General features: G+C 35.4%; 1 long non-coding RNA gene across 1 annotated transcript; it reads right to left on the reverse strand.

Annotated features, from left to right (window-relative positions):
• Positions 1-233: 233 nt before the first annotated feature.
• LOC139828221 (uncharacterized) lies at positions 234-3,089 on the reverse strand. Its single transcript, XR_011739596.1, has 4 exons — positions 2,959-3,089; positions 1,900-2,001; positions 1,134-1,239; positions 234-515 (listed from the first exon to the last, which is right to left on the reverse strand). It is a non-coding gene; the product is annotated as an uncharacterized lncRNA (long non-coding RNA).
• Positions 3,090-18,630: the final 15,541 nt, after the last annotated feature.

Genomic DNA, 18,630 nt, shown 5'->3' on the forward strand with positions numbered 1-18,630 from the left:
TGGTGCAAAGCCTTGAGTCAAATTTTAAAATCTCAAAAATATCTAATTGATGTAAAAAAATGGAATTTGATGCAATTTCTATACCAAACAAAATTTAGAAGACAATTAAAACTTGCTCCTTTTATCATTTAAGTAGTTTCCTTCAAATAGCATGTAAACTTAACAGCTCGTTTCAAAATGTAAATTAAATAATGGAGGTTTAGGACTGCTAAGTGTTAAAAGAAAGACCAGGAATTCAAAAAACTTAAAGCAGCAGTAAAATATTAGTCAATGCCTGTGAGAAATGAGTCTGTCCCTTTATTCAGGGTGTCTGTGTTTAATGGTAAGCCGGGATGCATATAAGCCAGTCCAAGCATGAAGGGCAGTAGGACACTCATATGGAAAGCCAACTTTGTCCCTCAGTTATCAAGATAAGAAACCTGTCATTTCTCTCATTCACTCTGTCAGCCTTGAGATACTCCAAGCAGACTTACCTCTGTGTTGTACACCCCATATATCAGGAAGATGAAGAGACCCTGTAAAATAAAATGGAGGGAAAAAGCTGTTAACTCTAATCATTTCAGCAGTAGAAATACCTGAAATAAACTTTCCTGGGAACAGACAAAAGAAGACACACTTCATCAAGGTCAATTTATTTTTCTATTTTTCAACATTATAAGCTGTACCTTGAGCATTTATTTGATAATGTGGGAGTGCATCCCTACAGTGTTCGTGGTATTCAACTGTTTGGCAGTGAAAAACTTAGTACTACAGGATCTAAAACATTAATTAGAAAAATTAATTTTATATCTGAATGGTCTTCTGAATAAAACCACAAAATAAATTAAAAATAAAAGTGAAAACACAAAGATGCTAAAGCAAACTGAGAAGGGGATTTTTTTTTAAATGAAATTAGGAAAACATATTACTAATTTCTACACTAAAAATCTACTCCTGCATAATGTACACGCCCGCAATTAATTATTTTAGAAATTTAAATGGGAAGTAAGAGATGTATGAGGACAGGAAAAAAGAAATAATGAAAGTAAGCAAATAGTATACATGATTTATCAAAGTTCTTTTAACAGCTTCCTTCAAATTGGTCTATTATTAGACAAAACAAGCTAAAACAAACAAACGCCAACACCACTCACTTCAGTGAGTTGCTCTGAACGTTTTCACCTTCTTAAAGGGTGTGTTTCCAGGATCTAAGTTAACAGTGCAACATGATACTGATTCTTGCAGTCTGCAGGCAGAATCCTGAAAAACAGGCAAGTTACTAGGAAGAACAGAATAGCACATGGAAATAAAACGTAAAAGAGAAAACTTCCTAAGAAAATGGTTCTGTAAATCAGATTTACCATGTGCTCATAACCTATTTTAAATTTACTTGGAAAGCAACCTTATCTTGTAATATTAATATTTAAACTGTCTGCTCAAATATATCAAGAAAAACACTTCACTTTAAGACAGAAAATATTTTCTGAAAGAAACTACATTTGAGTAAGAAAGAAATTACAACATTTCAATCCAACATGCAAATTACTTGAAAACAACTGGATTAATTCTGGATTTGCTCATCAGCAAAATCACTATGTTATTAGGCAGAAAATAAAAGAGCTATCATTCATGTATAATATTTCCATGGATTACAAAATGTCAGCATAAAATCCTTGGGAGAAAGAGTGGTTTTGCTTCATTTTTATTGTTTAGTTTTTAAGAAAAGCCCAAATCCAATACTTCCTTTCAGGTATTTACAGATTACATCAGTGACCTCAACAATAAGTAAAAATAGATTCAAAGAACATACAGCTACATTTCTGAGTGTGCTTTCATATGAAATATACCACAATTATATCATGCTGCTTATTTGTAAACAGAATCCAGAATCTTGGCAACTCAGGTAGGTGAATTACTCACATACAAACTCGCTTGTAGAATATAATCACAGTTATCTCTTTAAATAGTGTTAGCTGACCATTCTGAGTCCTTTTGCAGTATCATCTGAAATCTGCATTTAGACTGTGAAAAAAAGAAAAAATATGGTTAATTTTAACTAAAGCTATACCAAAATAAACTTAGTTTTATCTGAGATAAAAGTAAATATTTAAGTTATAGGAAGTAAGATGAGCACATCATAATTGGACTGAACATAGGTACAAGTTCTTTTCTCAGGCGTCTCCCAGAAAAGTGAGTAAAATGACATGCGGCTTGTTATTCATGTACTTTGATGAGTGAAAAGTCTGGCCAAAACTGTCAGTCCAAACAGCGTTGTTTGGTACAATATTGAGACTAAAAAAATATACATTCGAGCTTTTCAATACACTGGCATGCTTTCTTTTTAACCTAGAAGCACACAACGTTTTTAACTGCTTCTCAGTCTCTTCCAAAATCTATGAATCTCCTATAATCACAGGCAGACAAACTATAGTTAGATATTCAGGTTTGGATATCTGGTAATCTTACAGAAAAATCAGAAACAAATTAGTAAAGATTCCAGATCTTGAATTGGCATGCCAAGTTTTTTCTTGACCTTGATACCACCTCATTTGAATATTTAACTGTTAGAGCTAGGAGGTGCTGTGGACACTCTTAATTATTCTCGTAGACTTCTGGGAGGTTTTTTTGTCCTGTGTTGTTTTACCATTTTGTGTGGGGCAGAGGGCAGGATTCCTTTAATGTCAATGAATTACGCTGATAGAATCAGCCCAACAGGGATTTTACTGATTGCTCGCAGTGAGTTACAAGATCGTGGCACCCACAGCTGGTAAAGAGGGGTAATTTTCCACACAACACTGTCATGAACAGTTACCTGTACAAAATAGCTTGTGCACTGAGATCAAAATAAAGAGGTAAAGATCCTCAGGTGGTTTGAAATGGTGAAATATCGTCACACATAACTAATAGTTCAGTTTCTTTAGCTCATTAATTGCAAAAAAGTAAGAGCTGCTCTGTTTCTCCAGCAGGCAGTGGTGTTACCTGCAGCGTGGTTCTGTGAGCAGCTGCCTTAACCCTTCAGTGGCTCAGGCTGGTCAGATGTTCTTTGGTTTCTGGGAATTAAGCAGTGTTGTGATCAAGCTAGTAATTTTATCCAGAACTGGTTTTTATATCTGTTGGGACTTAAACAAACAAACAAAAAAATCCTTCATTAAGAAGCACAGAAGGCACACTTGTAGGTTTTCTTTATGTTCCGATAGCACATATCAACACCCAGAGGAACTGTAACCATGCTGTGCTAAGTACCATATAAACACAGAATAAAGGCATCTGTGCCTCGACAAGGTTAAAGGTTTAAATGACCATGCACAGAGAAAAAGAGAACATACAAGCACACGTGTCATTTTTCAAGTCTTGTTGAGAGGCAGAACTTGTTCTTGGTAGTCATCAACTAGAAGGTAAAAACCTTTGGCTGAGCTAGAATCCTGCTTTTTGGAGAGTAAAGAACAGAACTGCCGTCTGCTTAATTACAGTTCTATTTGTCACTCTGTGCAGGGCGTAAAGGGATTACTCAGTTTTTACATTTGGCAGGTCTTCACAGAATTGTCCTTGCTATCTTGAAGAAATCAGTCTGTGGACAGTTCTAATCTTTAGCAAGTTTGTCAGGATCTGTTCCAATTTGGGTGGTACCACTGAAAGTTTACACTCTTGTCAGAAGTTCATTCTGCTTTAGGGCAACAAAAACCTGCATGGCAGTTCTTTTATCAGAAGATTCTTTCCCTGATTTTAACGCGTCTCTCAATCTGTTAGTATTTGACATTTCCTAAAAGCTTCCTTTTATAGAAAGTATATTTCGTTCAAGATTAAACAATAAATTAAACTATTTTTTTGGTGTGGTGGAGAATGTTACACTGATACGTTTAATATTTTGAATTTCGGCACTTTTTCAACATACCCATTTTCAAGTAACACGGAATTACTTCATCCTTCATTTAATTTTTAAGCCTTTGATCGTTCATTTGTTTGACATTACTAAGAAGGATTTTTAAGAATTCTCAACTACTAAAATCCATACTGGAATACTTCAAAAGCTCAGTTAAATAAAATCGTATTTGCAAAATATGCCTGTAAACACTACGTAGAAGAATTAAAATCAATGAAATACATTCTTAGTAAATTAATATCTAATAACAATATTTTTTAAAATGCCTCTAGTATGCCCATAAAAATTATCATCACTAAAAAAAGCTTGTGGTGCAAGAAATTTTCTGCTATATGGGAGACAGAAAGATGGTAGATCCTATGCACCCATATGGAAGTAATTCTGCTTATTTTTTCATTAATTAAAAATAACTGTATTGCGGCAGTGAAAACTGCAGATTGCAAATAGAACTCATTTTATTCATACAACCAGTTTTTCTGTAATCACAAAAAAAAAATTAAAATTGTCTTGGCAAGGACAGATTAAGGGCTTACTGGTTTTGTTTTAAATGCAAACTGGTGCTAGAATCTATAAGCCTCAGAAAACTTGTGTCCTGCAACATCAGGGTTAATGCAAAGGATACCGAATTCCAAAATGACAGGATTTTTCTATAATAGATGAAGAAGTTAAAATCTTTACTTCAACAGTTAACAAGCAAGTACTGCTGAGAAAGTTTGAAGTCCCTGTCCCACAAGCAGCTACTTCAGGTCTTGCAGTTATCACTTAAGTTAGTACTTGCTGACTTAGCAAACAGGAGGAGACAAGGTGACTTTGATTCAGATTTTCTGCTATAAAAACTAGAAGTTTAAAAACCAAAATAAAAGAACACAGACACAGGAATTTTGTAATGCTACCAAATTAACAGATCCTCAGAAGTTGGGCATAGCAAAGGTCCTGGGGCACATCAGCAAGGTACCCGGTAAAAGATTCTTTGGTATGGCCTTGGAGATTAATTCCTCTTTGCCTCAGTTGCATATAGAACTAGATGATACTTCCTTAGTTTAGAGCTATGTCAGAAAGATAGTTCCATTAATGTCAGATGAAGTGGAGATGGGTAGGTAGAGCATCACTCTGGATTCCACACCAAGAACCTCTGCAAGAAATGAAGTACACAGGTTTTCAGGTTACTGAGTAGCTAAACAAGAAATTTTAAATGAAATTATATTAAATATGTGCAGTAGAATAACTGGGATCTAATATATCAAAAGAGCAGCTCAGATTCTCCACAGCCTTATCAAAATTGGCATTCCATGTTGCCATATGCAAGACTACCCTGAAGTTTGTTTTAGATAAAGTCAGCAATAAACTCTCCACACAAGGATATGTTTAGAATTAAAGGAAATTTTCATGTTAAAAAAAATAAAAAAGGTTGGAAGGGACTAACAGAGGTCACCTGTCCACCTCTCTGCTTAAGCAGGGATAGGCTGTTTAGATGTGAGAATAAGCTATCATATGGCAGATACAGCGGAATTCTAACATGACTTAAGTATATAGTCTGCCAGTTTTTTTAAACCACCTTCCTAAGATCCTACTGGAGCACCTAGATAAGCCTGTGTTGATCTGCTTTTTGAAGTGATCAGAGTCCTTTTTTCTGCCTGTCGTTGAAGAGGACAACTTGATCTTTGGAATAAACCTATAAGCACTTCAGGATTTTTTTTTTTTTTAATGGAAATTTATCATACTATAAAAGGCTTTCGTGCTCCTGTTTCTCCTTTTCAGGGTTTTGGTTTACAAATCAAGATACTCTTTCACAACTTACTGACTACATGCAAAGCCAAGAAATGAAGCCAGGGTTTTTCCTGATCAAGTTAATTACCATAATCGCACCATCTTGTATACATCAAAAATCTAAATAGATACAGCCCCAGTCACAGAGAGAAAGAGGAGAGTGTCATGCTTCTGTCCATTTTTTTTTCAGTAGCCTGTTGTTCATACACATCCACACAAAGTAGTTTTTGAAAAACGACAACAACTATCTTGTGCTCAGTGCCTGATCTTGCTACGCCATTGCACAATTCCACCGCTGTACAAGAAGTGTCTTCCTATACAACATTGTATACTACCTGTTTGGAAACAACTGCAAATTTCATGCTATCTGCTTACTTTTATCAGCTTATACCTTCTTCCAGCTGCCATCTATTCCTTGTGCTTGTCATCAGCTCCGAGATTACTTTGTTATTAAACCTTTGTCTTTATTTTACAAAAATTTCTCCAAGTACTTTCCAAGTACTTTTAGTGAGCTAGGGAACATACAAGGAAATGGATTGTATTTCACTCAATTAATCCATGCTCTTTAAAACAATAACATCTTTTTAAACCTTCTGTATTGAAAAAGAAATTACACTATATTCTCATTCTAAAGGCTGGTCTGCTCCACCCAACAAGTTAACACACATACAAATAAGGACAATGCCTGTTTGCAACATGTTACATGGTGCAAAAACCAGAATCTATAAAGCTTAAAATATGTCTTTAGGATGTTAAGATACACATATACTTCCACACATTCTAGGTGGAGTGTTATTCATCCTAGATTTCATTACTAGCCTAAAAGAAACCTCAAAAAAGCTGTCTAAACTCTCCTCAGTCAGATGAATTAGTGATAGACACTGTTTCCCATAGAGCTAATCTCCTTGTGATGTGACCAAACAGTTTTGCCACATCCTCTCCCCATTTTTCACATCAGATCAGTTTTGTTTGGATTAGATGTGGAGACACGCTGCAAAAGAAATACAGTATTTGAGGCCGCATTCCAAATACAGCTTTTTGTATTACTTACCTGATGCTACCCCTCCCCTATTAGCAGAAGTCCTTTCGGGCTTTCAAATGGGAGTTTTGCCTGATTACAGAAAGGCTCTTGGCACACAGCAGTACAGTTATTGGCACGAAAGTGCATAAAGACAAGGCAGCCCTACATGCTGCCTGTAGCTCCTCCAGTGCTGGGTCAGTGAATCCTTCTCTTGAACCATACTGACCTTTAATATTAGAAGATCACTGTATCCGTGACCTTTCATATATTACTCTTGTCCTATTGTTGATGCAAGAATAACTGCCTTAAAATCAAACATAAAACATGTTCATTAAAAGCCCTGTTATCAGAACTTACTTGAATGCTACCTCTTACAAGATATCACACACCTCTATCAGTTCTGAATTTCTGTGAGAGGTAATCATCACTTAGGTCTAGATTTGTAGAGATCTTCAGACATCTCAGTTGTACTGATTTCAAAATAAATTTTAAACTGAATTAGACTTCAACTACCGTTGCATATTTGGGAAATGTTGATGGGCCCATAATAATATACTATAATATTCAAACCCATATATTAACTTCCTGATACTATGGTTGTGGATCTGAAACTCTTAGCAGAATGAGCAAATATGTTCAGTTCACAATTTGAGTTCTTTCGAGCCAGCGCTGCCACATTATTGTGAAAGCCATGATGGGCTCTCATTGATTACACATAATGAAGCTATCTCAACTATTTAGATTTATACTGTATGTTGGGTTCCAAATACACCTTTGAAATTTTGCTTTCATTTGTGTTGTTGCAGTTACACTAAGAACCACTGTGCTTACGTACTTCGAAGGACTCTTCATATTTTTATTGCATACTAAGCGATGAAGCCTTAAACTGCTCAGTTGATGATGGTAGTTGACCTTTAGTAAAAATTTGAGAAATGCTAAATATAAAATAGTATCTCAGGTATAATTAATAAAAAGAACTTGCAGCCCTTTACCTTACAAAAAAGCTCATGTAACTGCAGGGCTGTATAAATAATTGATTTTTCCACTACTGTCTCAAAATAGGCACTGAAATTAATTGCTACCTCAGGACTGACTGAAAGTTCATGTGTTCTCAATTTTTATAGCAAAAGAAAAACATTTAATTGAAGGGGTGAGAAACTTTTAAATTTAGTTTTGCTTCTTTTTCAAGTATTTAAAGATCTCACAGAAGTATATTTTAAAGTAGTGGATTTTAAAGGGATGAGCATGTTAACACATTATTTTCACCTAAAAAAAAATATACACTTTCAATGTTCTTTCTGAGAAAACTAGTCAGAACATTTGATGCAAGCTCACACATCATTTCTGCTGAACTGAGTTTTAACTTCTGCCTAGCACTAAATAATTCATAATTCAATTAAGCAACTTCAAGATAGTAAGAAAAAAAAAGTCTGTTTCCACATTAGTTTACAAAAGAGACAAAGTGCTCTAAAAACATATTTTATGAAAAGCAGTTGTTTGAGTTTTATATTCCAAAGAACCGTCTCACATTCCTTTGCATCACCTCTTTCAGTTCCTATTGTCCATCCCTAACTATCGTGGAACACTTTTGTCCCAGCCTTCCCACTCCTCTCGTAGTGTCAGTCCTCCTTGACATTACACACATGGTTAGCCACAAAGGGAAAGCAGCCACTCCAGATGAGATGCAAAGCAACTTGGGGGTGATGTTATCAGAAGGTCTGTGAGGAAAGGTAAGGAGAAGAGGAGGAAAGGCTTAAACAAGAAGAGGAACAGAAAAGTGTGCAGTAGCAGACTGTATCAGGCTGCTCAGACAAGTGCATCAAAACCAGATTAGAACAGATAGCCTAAATTCCAGAAACTTAGTCCAAACCTAGCCAGGAGAATAATTCTTAAAAGATAACTGTGAAAAGAAACAACAGTTCTACAGCTTTAAACATTCAGTATAAGCTATGAATAGGATATCTGCACAAAAGAGGCAATAGTTGAATGCATGTGGTATTAAAAGCACCCTTTCAAAATAAAGGTTAGTGTCTGCAATTAAAACCATTGTTAATCTAACCAGAAAATGCCCTTAAAAGGTACAGCAGTTAGAATATCATGTTATGTCTAAAAACTAATTCATCTCCATGCAGTGCGATTTAAATTGGATCTTTGCTCACCACTCAAGCGCTGAAACTGGCTGTAGACAGGCAGCTACTGAAAAGCAAAAAGGAAGATAGAGACAGAAATTCATATGGTTTTCTACTAGTGCCTTCCTTTACATTTTTTAAATTTTTACATATTACCAATAATTTTATGTTTAAAGATTGAGTAGTGATTTTAATTTGGCCATGCATGGCACAACTGTCGGTTTACTTGAGCTAACTACAAGGGCAGACCACAGTAACTCCAGTTCCTTTAGAACAACTCTTACTTCAAATGGTCAAAAAATACATATATAAACTCAAGGCTTTACTGTGACCTGAAAAATTCGTTCAGTAATTTTAGGGAAAACAATGCTCACAGGATCTTCAAATAGCAAAGTGGGTTTCTGGTTTGGGTTTCCTTATCTTTTAATTTTGTTTATGTTAATTGGTTGTTGTGGTTTGTTGTTGTTTTTTGTTGGTTTTGTTTGTTTGGGTTTAAGGTAGTCACTTAGGAAAAGTCAAATCAACAGGATTCTTTTTACATCAGATTTAATACTTAGAAATGTCTGGTTAGTCTGGAGAACCTGCAAATATAAACAATGCAATGCTGAATGGAAGAGGAGATTTCATATTCTAGTCTAATAACAAAGCACTTCTTTTTTATCCCTCCTCCAAATATTTTACATTTCTCCTGTAGGGAGTATTTTTCTCCATGAAGGGGTAGATTGCATGAAATTTTAATTTAAAGAGGCATAGTCTAATAGCAATAAGCCATGCCAGAGTGTGTATCAAGAGACTCATTGGCAAACCTTTTGAGTGATCGAAGGCATTTGGTCTTCACCCTGTTTCTTTGCAGCGTACACAGGACGTGCACCGATAGCCAACACATACATCTTTGTGCGGCTTATTCCTACTACATATTAATCAACATGGCAGGCTCATGTTGGTTACTAGTCATTCCCCTACAGCTAGAGAGTACTGGAAAACAAGCAAAGATTTTGTTTGCAATTGAAAGAACACAGCGTCTTTAGGGTCTTGGGAGAACCATGATTTTCAGTCTGAAGAGGCAATACTTTCAAAGTTCCAATCAGCATTTAATTTTGCTAACTCAAGCAGCTTCAGATGCAATACTGTGATTCTGTAGGTAAAGGCGATCACAAACACAAAATTGGAAGGAGTCAATCCTACACTGTATATTAAAGAGGACAATAAAGAAAAAAAAATACATTGAGGTTTCAGTGCCTCAAGACCAGTGGATGGACTCTACCACATTTACTAGCTACATTTACTTTCTCAATTTACGAAGCAGAGTAAACCTAACAAAAAGGTGCCTGACACTGAGAAGATTATTCTTAGTCTGTATGAACTCATTTGTCAATACGTTCAAATTCCTATACATGGTGTGTTTTGCCTGGGTCGTCTTCATATTTTTGAAAACTTTCTCCAGTATTGCATGTAATGGGGCTGGTGTGTTGCCTCACACCTGCATGCACAATATGCAACACTAATTGTATTCACGTCATGAAATGTTTTCTTTGGCTGATGGACTGAAAAGAAGAACCCTGACTTTATGATTACTCCATTAAAAAATAATTTGATGTTTAGCTCATTATGGGGCATGTCTAAGAGCTACAGTGCAGCCATTGTGGAACTTCAGGGTTCCTATAGAATCCTGTGTGATTTGTTTATGATGTAGTGATGATTGACTGTCAGTTACTAATAAATGGTAAATAAAAAAGTAACCTGTGATATTAAAGTACTACATTAGCTACATTGTGATTAAATTACAGTAACACCACCAGCTATAAACCTTTATAGAATCTCCTCAGCCATGCAGTAATTCTCCTAACTATACTATTATGTAGAGCACAAATATTTCTTTGTAAGTCTGAAGCAATACATCAGGGAAGCATTTACTGCTAAAGCTAGATTGAGAGTAAATGCATCTTGGGTTGCTATGAATAAAGCTCTAGCTTCTCATTACTTTATGACAAGACACAGAAATTCACTTTACTTTTCATTTAAGCTTTTCTGCTTCAGTTTATAGATGTATGCCTTCACGCTTTTATTCCCTTCTCGCTTCAGCCGTACGTAATAAATGATTATAAATTTTCACATTTGACCACCTCTCTGCTAGTCTCATGCTTAATGCACAAAGTTAGGAAGCTGCAGGTAAAAATTTCACAAACACTTTTATTTATGATGTTGTCCTTGGTAACGGAAATTTCAATGTACTGAAATGAAAAGTATGATTAAAGGGATACGACGTCCTGACAAGGATAGTAGAGGGCAGCCTTCTATTTCCCACTGAAAATATATAATACTTTTTTGACATCAATTTCATAGAGAATAGACATGGGCTAGTCATGAAAGAAAGACACAAACATGTTTCTAACTTCAGTGTTGTTGTGCTGTCTTAAATTAAACTTATTCCAGAAATATTTTGTCCAAGTTACACAGCTTTCAAGCTAAAGTCAGGCACATAGGTAATTTTGTATAAACAAGACACTGTGCAGTGAAAAAAAAGCCTTACTGGTAATTTTCTGCGGAATTTAAAAAATAAAACAACTCTCCTATGAAGAGAGATATTATTTTCTCATTTCCTCCTGTCACTTTCCCTATCATTTTATGACTACAATAGGATTTATTGCTTGGAGCTTTTGTCTGGTTTTGATTGTAAATTCCTTTTGGCTAACTCCTATTGTCCTATGCAGCTGAAAAGTTGTCACATGCTTGAAACAGTTTAGAAGTAGTACCTGAATGATGACTGGTTTATTTTTAATTAAACCTATTTTATCTTCTCTTTAAAAAATAAATTAAAGGTTTCAAAATCCCATACATCATTAAGAGTACTGATCATATTGGCAGTTAAATGGTAGAACTGAAATAGCATTAAGATTATGTTACTACAATTCATAGTTTTAGATTACCTGAAAAATAAATAGATCTAAAATCTCAATTAATTCCATCTTCTTGAGCAACTTTTGGAATTAGAAGTGGCACATTATCTTTGGCAGGTGATGTTACCAATTAGAATAACTTTATAACTTCAAAATAATAATAAAAATAAATAATAAGAATAAAAAGAAAATAAGAATAATATAGAAAAGAAGAATAAAAATCCACACCAAACACCTGCTAGAGTTTACCATCCAGACAAACATTCTATCCAGTTTCAAATAGCATAGATACAAATAGAAAACATCCCTTTGAAATGTCCTGTTTATGGAAATAATAATTGAACTACCACATTCCAGATAATTGAAGTATGTAATTATGTTTAAATTTATTAAAAAAGGTTTCAAGAAAACAAAGCTTCTGCATTTAGGCTTTTTAGGAAAAATAGGCAAACCAGCCTATGTAAAGGAAGGGGATAGTTCAGGAGTTCCATACATGAAACATTGAACTTTTCACCCCTAAATGACTTGTTTCAAATCCTGCTTGGATTGGTACAGACTAAAACTTGCTTTAATGCATTGGGTACTCTAACATTCTGTGATTCTGTGAATATATACAACACACTGCTAACCTACAGGATTCAAGAGAGAAAAACATACCACTAGAAAGGCAAGTTGTTACGGCTGACACATGTAACTGAAAGTAGAAGAAAAAGAATTCTGAAGTTCCGATAACAGCATCTTACCTTTCTCTAACAGGAACTGCAAATATTTTGTGACAGATTCCATTTGTTGGTTAGTTATCACAGAACCCTGAAAAAACACGTTATGTCTTATGTCTGTTATTAAAAAAACCCTCACAAATTATAATAAAAGCAAAATTACTGGCAATTATCATTTGAATGTCTATATTAATCCATTTCAGATTTACTGTTACTCTAAGGTTTTACATCTTGATTTTTTTTTCTCCTACCTTACCCCACAATTACAAGCCCCTGTGGTCATTTATTCCTTTTATAACCACTGCTATTATAATACCAGCAATCTACATTGCCGAGCATTCTGTATAGTGTCCTTACTAAAACACTCTCTATTCTGAATGCATTTTAATATTTGCAGCTTGAAATCTGACAACAAAAAAAAACCTTAAGACATGTGGGATCAATTAGGCGAAATAAAGCGTACAGGTTAGAAGTACCACAACAGAGCTCACACTTTCTTTTTAACTTGCTAATGTCTCTGACCCCTCTGTACAAAAGCATTTTAATCAACATTTATACATTACTTTTTTAAGCCTTACGATTTAACAGGCTGTAAAAAAATGTTTAGTAATCAATTACACACATCAAGTTGATATGCTGCAGGACTGAGGGTCGTTTAAGCTTACAGCTACATCTGAAAGAGTTTGGGAAAGCCACATGGGGAACAAACTAGCTTTACCTTTTAAGCTTGCAAGCAAAAGGACAACTTAATTAAACCCAATACAGAGCGTCTCCTCAACCTTTTTGAAGCTCATGGTAAAAGCACTGACGACTGTTTTTTGGGGGCTCCAGAGCATTTGCTTTATGTCTTCAAGCTTGGGCTGTGCATACATACAGTGCCAATAAGAAACATCACAATCAAGTGATCATTTTAGATAAATTTGATTCTGATCACATGGCCTAATCCAGTGCTGGAACAATAACCTAAATCTGGACCTGGCTACTGATGTCTGGTATGAGATACGGGTCAGCGAACATAAATGCTCTATTTGTAATCATAAAAAGAGAGATAATGCATAGGATGCTAAACTATTGCTTTGCCTCCCCGTCATCTTATGGGGAAATTGATGGGCCATATTCTCCAGAAGGATAGGGAGAGGATGTGGCTGATTAGGAATGAGGGGGTTGCTCTTGACTATGCATCTTTTAAAGGTATTTCTTTTCTCTCTTACCACTATTTTCAGGAGAACAGGATTAATAAGAATAGATACCCCACTATTCAACTAAGGTATTACTTTTAGGGGAGGGAGATCTGCTTCATTACTTTATCAAAAACACCACCCAACTCATTCTAAAGTCTTCAACAGCCCAGCATGGTTTCTCAAGCAGCTCCACCTGCTCTTCTTGGGGTTCATATGCAGGCCAACTTTTTAGCTTTCGGAGAATCTCCAGGCTGTCCTGTTCCTTGCAGGCACTCTTTGCTTACCACCTGCTAAGCTAAGAAGAAATGTAGTTTTCTAGGTTTCTCTGTCACTGTCTCTGACAGTGAGCAGGAAACTTTATTTTACAAGGGTTTTACTTTTACTAATATTAATCCCATACCATCTAACTAGGTCAATCCCGCTCTCTCTTCAGGACCTTCTGGGTAACTCATTGTGCCTGGATTAAAACAAACAAAGGCCATTTCAGTGACATCCTTATTTTCAGATAAATGCTTATTTATAGGACCAGTCAACAATTAAATGGGAAATATAATTTAGAGGCTTAACTTCTTTATTCTTTACTGTAGTCTTCAAAAATAGGACAACCAGAATTCTTCTAGAACTGTATGTAAAGTGAGGTGCATAGTGCACCTACAGGACACAATTGAGTGCATCCCACATATTCACAGTACCTCAGCATAAGCGCTGAAGTTTGCAAATGTTCAGACACCTCAGATTCCACCTAATGGACATTTCAGGGTTGAAAAGATCCGGGGAAATTTAGACAGATTGTAGCTCTGTCCAAAAATATTTCATCAAGTAAGAAAGCTCTGTAGTTAACGTAGTTCTTTAAGCTAAATACTAAAATGTGTTTTGGTTTGGAAGAGAGACTTCAGTAATTTATTTCTTGCCATGTTTTTGGTTGTTCTTAACCTGAATTGGGCATTTGTCTGTATTATTACAGATGCATTGATCTGACTTCAACCTGAAGTTACTGAGGTTTTATAAGACTGCAATAAAGCTTTCTTTGCATTAACCAGCCAAGCACATAAACATTTTAATGAACTGTTTTTACATGGTTCGTTGAGTAGCTCCTTGTCTCCTCTAATACAAATCACTTTTCCATCACACTCAGTCCTCCCATACAGGTCTTTCTTCGCAGGGCACAAAATGCAAATTCAATAGCAGTTCCACGGAAATGCAGCAGATACTACATTCTGGTCAGTATATCCCAACAGTGAAAATGTTTAAGCTATTCTATCATATAAAGAAAATCTCCAGCAATCACAAGCAATGAAATAGAATATGTAGAAGAGCAAGGGTCACTGTTGGCACTGTGCAAACTGTGAGGGACCACTGTAAAATAAGCCTCTTGGTGCTACCGCATTGCACCGCAAATGTTTCAGACAATGAACTACAGTGTTGCCATGGAGTACTGGGGGAGTTAAATTGTCATTAATCATAAACCAAGCCATCTCTCAAACAGGTATTTCTTTATATTGACCTAAATGTTGAAATAAATTATTGCAGTCAACATCAGTGTAGACAAAATCTCTTTGGAATAATTAAATGACAATAACGAGAAGCATTTTGGTGCATTCCAGTCAACCTCTAAAAAGCAACATGAAAAGTATAAAATATTTATTGTTATGCTTTCAAATAGACTTTACAACACATTATGTATTTTTGAGATTAAAGATTAGTTCAACACACGATTTAATAATGAATGCAAATTATAAATGAATATTTAACAAACCATATCAGGTTTTATGTCTTAACATATACTTTACCATTATAGTGACTGAATGAGAAATGGCTCTGTGATGTATTGTCCTGCTGCCTAGGGCCCTGGTGTTTTCACCTTGATATGGCCTTTAAAATAAATTAATTTGTCAACGTTTAAGAACTCTGTGTAAGAGTTGACATAAAACATTTATAAGTCTGTTTCTGATTGAACGAGCCATGCACTAATCAGATAATTTTATTTTTTTTTAATTTATTTACCCAATTGATCCATGAAAAAAGATTTGGAAATATTTATTTCCAGATTGAGTTTTGGATTAAGTGGTACTAATGGTACCATAAAGATATTATATAGTGTTAATATAACCTGAGTATTAAAAATATAATGAATTTGCTATTTATGAACCATTAAGTTTTACCTCAACCCTAGAATAAACTTCCTATCATTACAGACCTATTAATAACTTTTCTGCCTTTCCCCTCCCCCGCTTCTCTTTATCCTTGTTTTCTTTTTTACCTTGCTCTACATGGTTGCATTTCCTCTATGGAGTCATACTTTTGATATTTGTAGGATGAATTAAAATGTTTTTAAAAGCAATATTTTGTTTTATTCTGGACATTCTTTTCTATTTTGTTTGCTTAAGTAACAATACAGATTACTACAACAGAAGACAAATAATTTTTTTGTTTAATTGTAATTATTATTTTTAATGTTATATGTGTCCCTATTAAATTTATTTTGATGTTGCAGATTAAAAACAAGCAGCAAAGTAGTACAGGCTTTTCAGCTTCATAGTTTTGTTTGTTTTAAGTGGCCTAATTCAGACTTCCTGTTGAGAACACACTCCATGCAACTTAAACCGAAGTACAGCTGGAGAGCCATTACCTTGGGTGGGAGTTTCACTAAATTTTCCAGCAAGTTTCAGTGACTCAAATAATAAATCTCATATCTGCCAGTGCTCAACCGAGCTGACCAAGCAGATCACTGTCCTAATTTAATTAGCTAGGAAATCAGACTGACTTACAGTAAGTTATAACAAGAACTTGGCTATTGGTATTTTATATTTACATAAGAGTCTAAGTATTTAAGGATTAATAAAAAAGGAGAAAAAAGATCCTATAATAATTTTCCTCTACTAGCCACTTCAACTCAATGTTTCCACACCACTTATGACCCAAATAAGGTGTGTAAAGAAGAAAGCATCAGATACATGAGGAAAAAACAGAACAAAAGTTTAAGAATGGAAAGAGAAGAGGCCAAGAAGGATGAGATTCAAAAAGACACAGTGACTAAAGGACAGTAAAAACAATGAAATTACTACCCTTAGGTGAGGAAGAAATTAAAAATAAGAATGAATTTATTAACAGGCAAGAGAATTCTTACAATAGTAATCCTGTCCCTGTTCTCATAGTGTCTGCCTCATCTGTCTGCAGTGCACTATCTCACAGAAGTTTGGGTGTTCATTTGTTTTCAAATTGTTTATATATTTTTCTCACATTTCTCCGGCATCCCTACCTCTTCCTGTCATCTTCATGCAGTCATCTCTCCCTATTAATTTTTGCCATTATTTTCTTCACATTTCAGTCTCCAGTGCCATATTTCTCATTGTTGTTCTCTTGTGTTCATACTATTTCTGACATAAGCTATGCTACCTTGCTAGACTTTTCTCGTGATCAGTTTGGGAATCACTCCTATTTAGGCCTGATCTCAATGCAGATTTTTTTTTTTCTGCTACTGCTTCCTACATCTTGGGGAAAGCTGTTGCCATCACTTATTTTCCTTCACTTAACACATCTTGAAAAAGTATCTAGCACTTCATCATGGATTGAAAAGAAAATTGGTGCTTAACAGATTTGGGGAGATTTCAAGAGCAACTAATAACTCAGTTCACAACTATCAGCATGAGAAGGTGAAAGCAAGCAGATCCCAGTAAAATCAAGTACTAGGTGTCCGCTGAGCTGCTAGTTCACCATGTCCTTGCTTATACCAAACTTTTGTGATTATGCACTGACTGTTCCCAAGTTAACTGTAGTACAGTAAAAATAAAATAAAAGGTGAGAAAGACAATTGTGTGAGGGTTATTCACTGTTTACCCCCTTGTTTTCAATTTGAAAAGCCATCATTCCCATAGCACACCATAGTTCTGTGCTGATCTCTTCACATGCCAGCAAAAGCCAAGGCTGAATGCTGGACAACAGACTAGTTTCACTCAGTTAGCAACATTTCAATTCTCCACAGTATTAGTCGTTACCCAGAATGCTTTTGTTCCAGACCTAAATACAGAAGATAATCTGGTTTCTCATTTCCACATTGTTTCCCTCCCATACTGAAACTCAGACTAGCCTCAAACACTTTACACCAATATGTTCTCCATTTATTGACTGAACAGGTGAGTACAGGTGAGGTAAAGCATCATACTTTAGAAAGGAAGAATTTAAAAAGCCAAGCAGCACATCAGAGTACAATGCAAGAACTAACAGAACTTAGGTTAAACTGTCTGTGTTCTCCAGGTGTTAGGATGTTCTATCAAGCCTGATGCACTTACCAAATCTTGACAATCATTTCTTTTCAATCATCTTAGCTTTACTCTAAGGACAACAATCAATTCCACAGAAAGATTTCCAGGGGAGACGCATGGATTTGCCTGTGCTGCCACCATCTTTTGTCATAATTCTCAACAAGAAATGAACCCCCAGTGAATACCATAATGTTCATTCTGGGCCTTATTCAATGCCCACTAAAGCCAACCAAAAGTTTCATAGACTTGGGTAATGTTTTACATGAGGCTCAGAGGTAGCCAATGACCATAAATCAGATAAGCGGTTTCATAAATTCTTCCCTCTCATTCAACTCTCTTGAGCTCTTATAAAAAGCACACAGTAGGTACAGCCTAATGAGCTAGATACAAAGTGTTAAAATATTATGCATCACTGTACACTAAAGCCAAAATCATGAAAATCCCTTCACGTGTGACAACATAAAATTTGAGTCAAGGTTCACACAAACTAGCAGCATTACAATATTACGTTCCTGTTCATATTATGTCCGTTCTGCCACACACATCTAGTTACAGTCTCTGCTTTGAAAATCAGCAGTTACCTGTATGGCCAGAGAAAAAGGAAAGAAGCAAAATTTACACATATGAGAAAACATTATTTAAACAGCTAAGGGAGATATAATGGACAGTCATCAAACAGCTGCTTCAGAAAGCAACAATATATTCAGCATTACTGCCTGAAAACTTAGGAATGAAGAAGACAAAAACAATTCCTGGCTGAAGTATAGACAAAGAAGATAACCCTCCCATAGGAGC

Source organism: Patagioenas fasciata, chromosome 6 (genome assembly GCF_037038585.1).
Source record: "Patagioenas fasciata isolate bPatFas1 chromosome 6, bPatFas1.hap1, whole genome shotgun sequence".
Classification (NCBI taxonomy): domain Eukaryota; kingdom Metazoa; phylum Chordata; class Aves; order Columbiformes; family Columbidae; genus Patagioenas; species Patagioenas fasciata.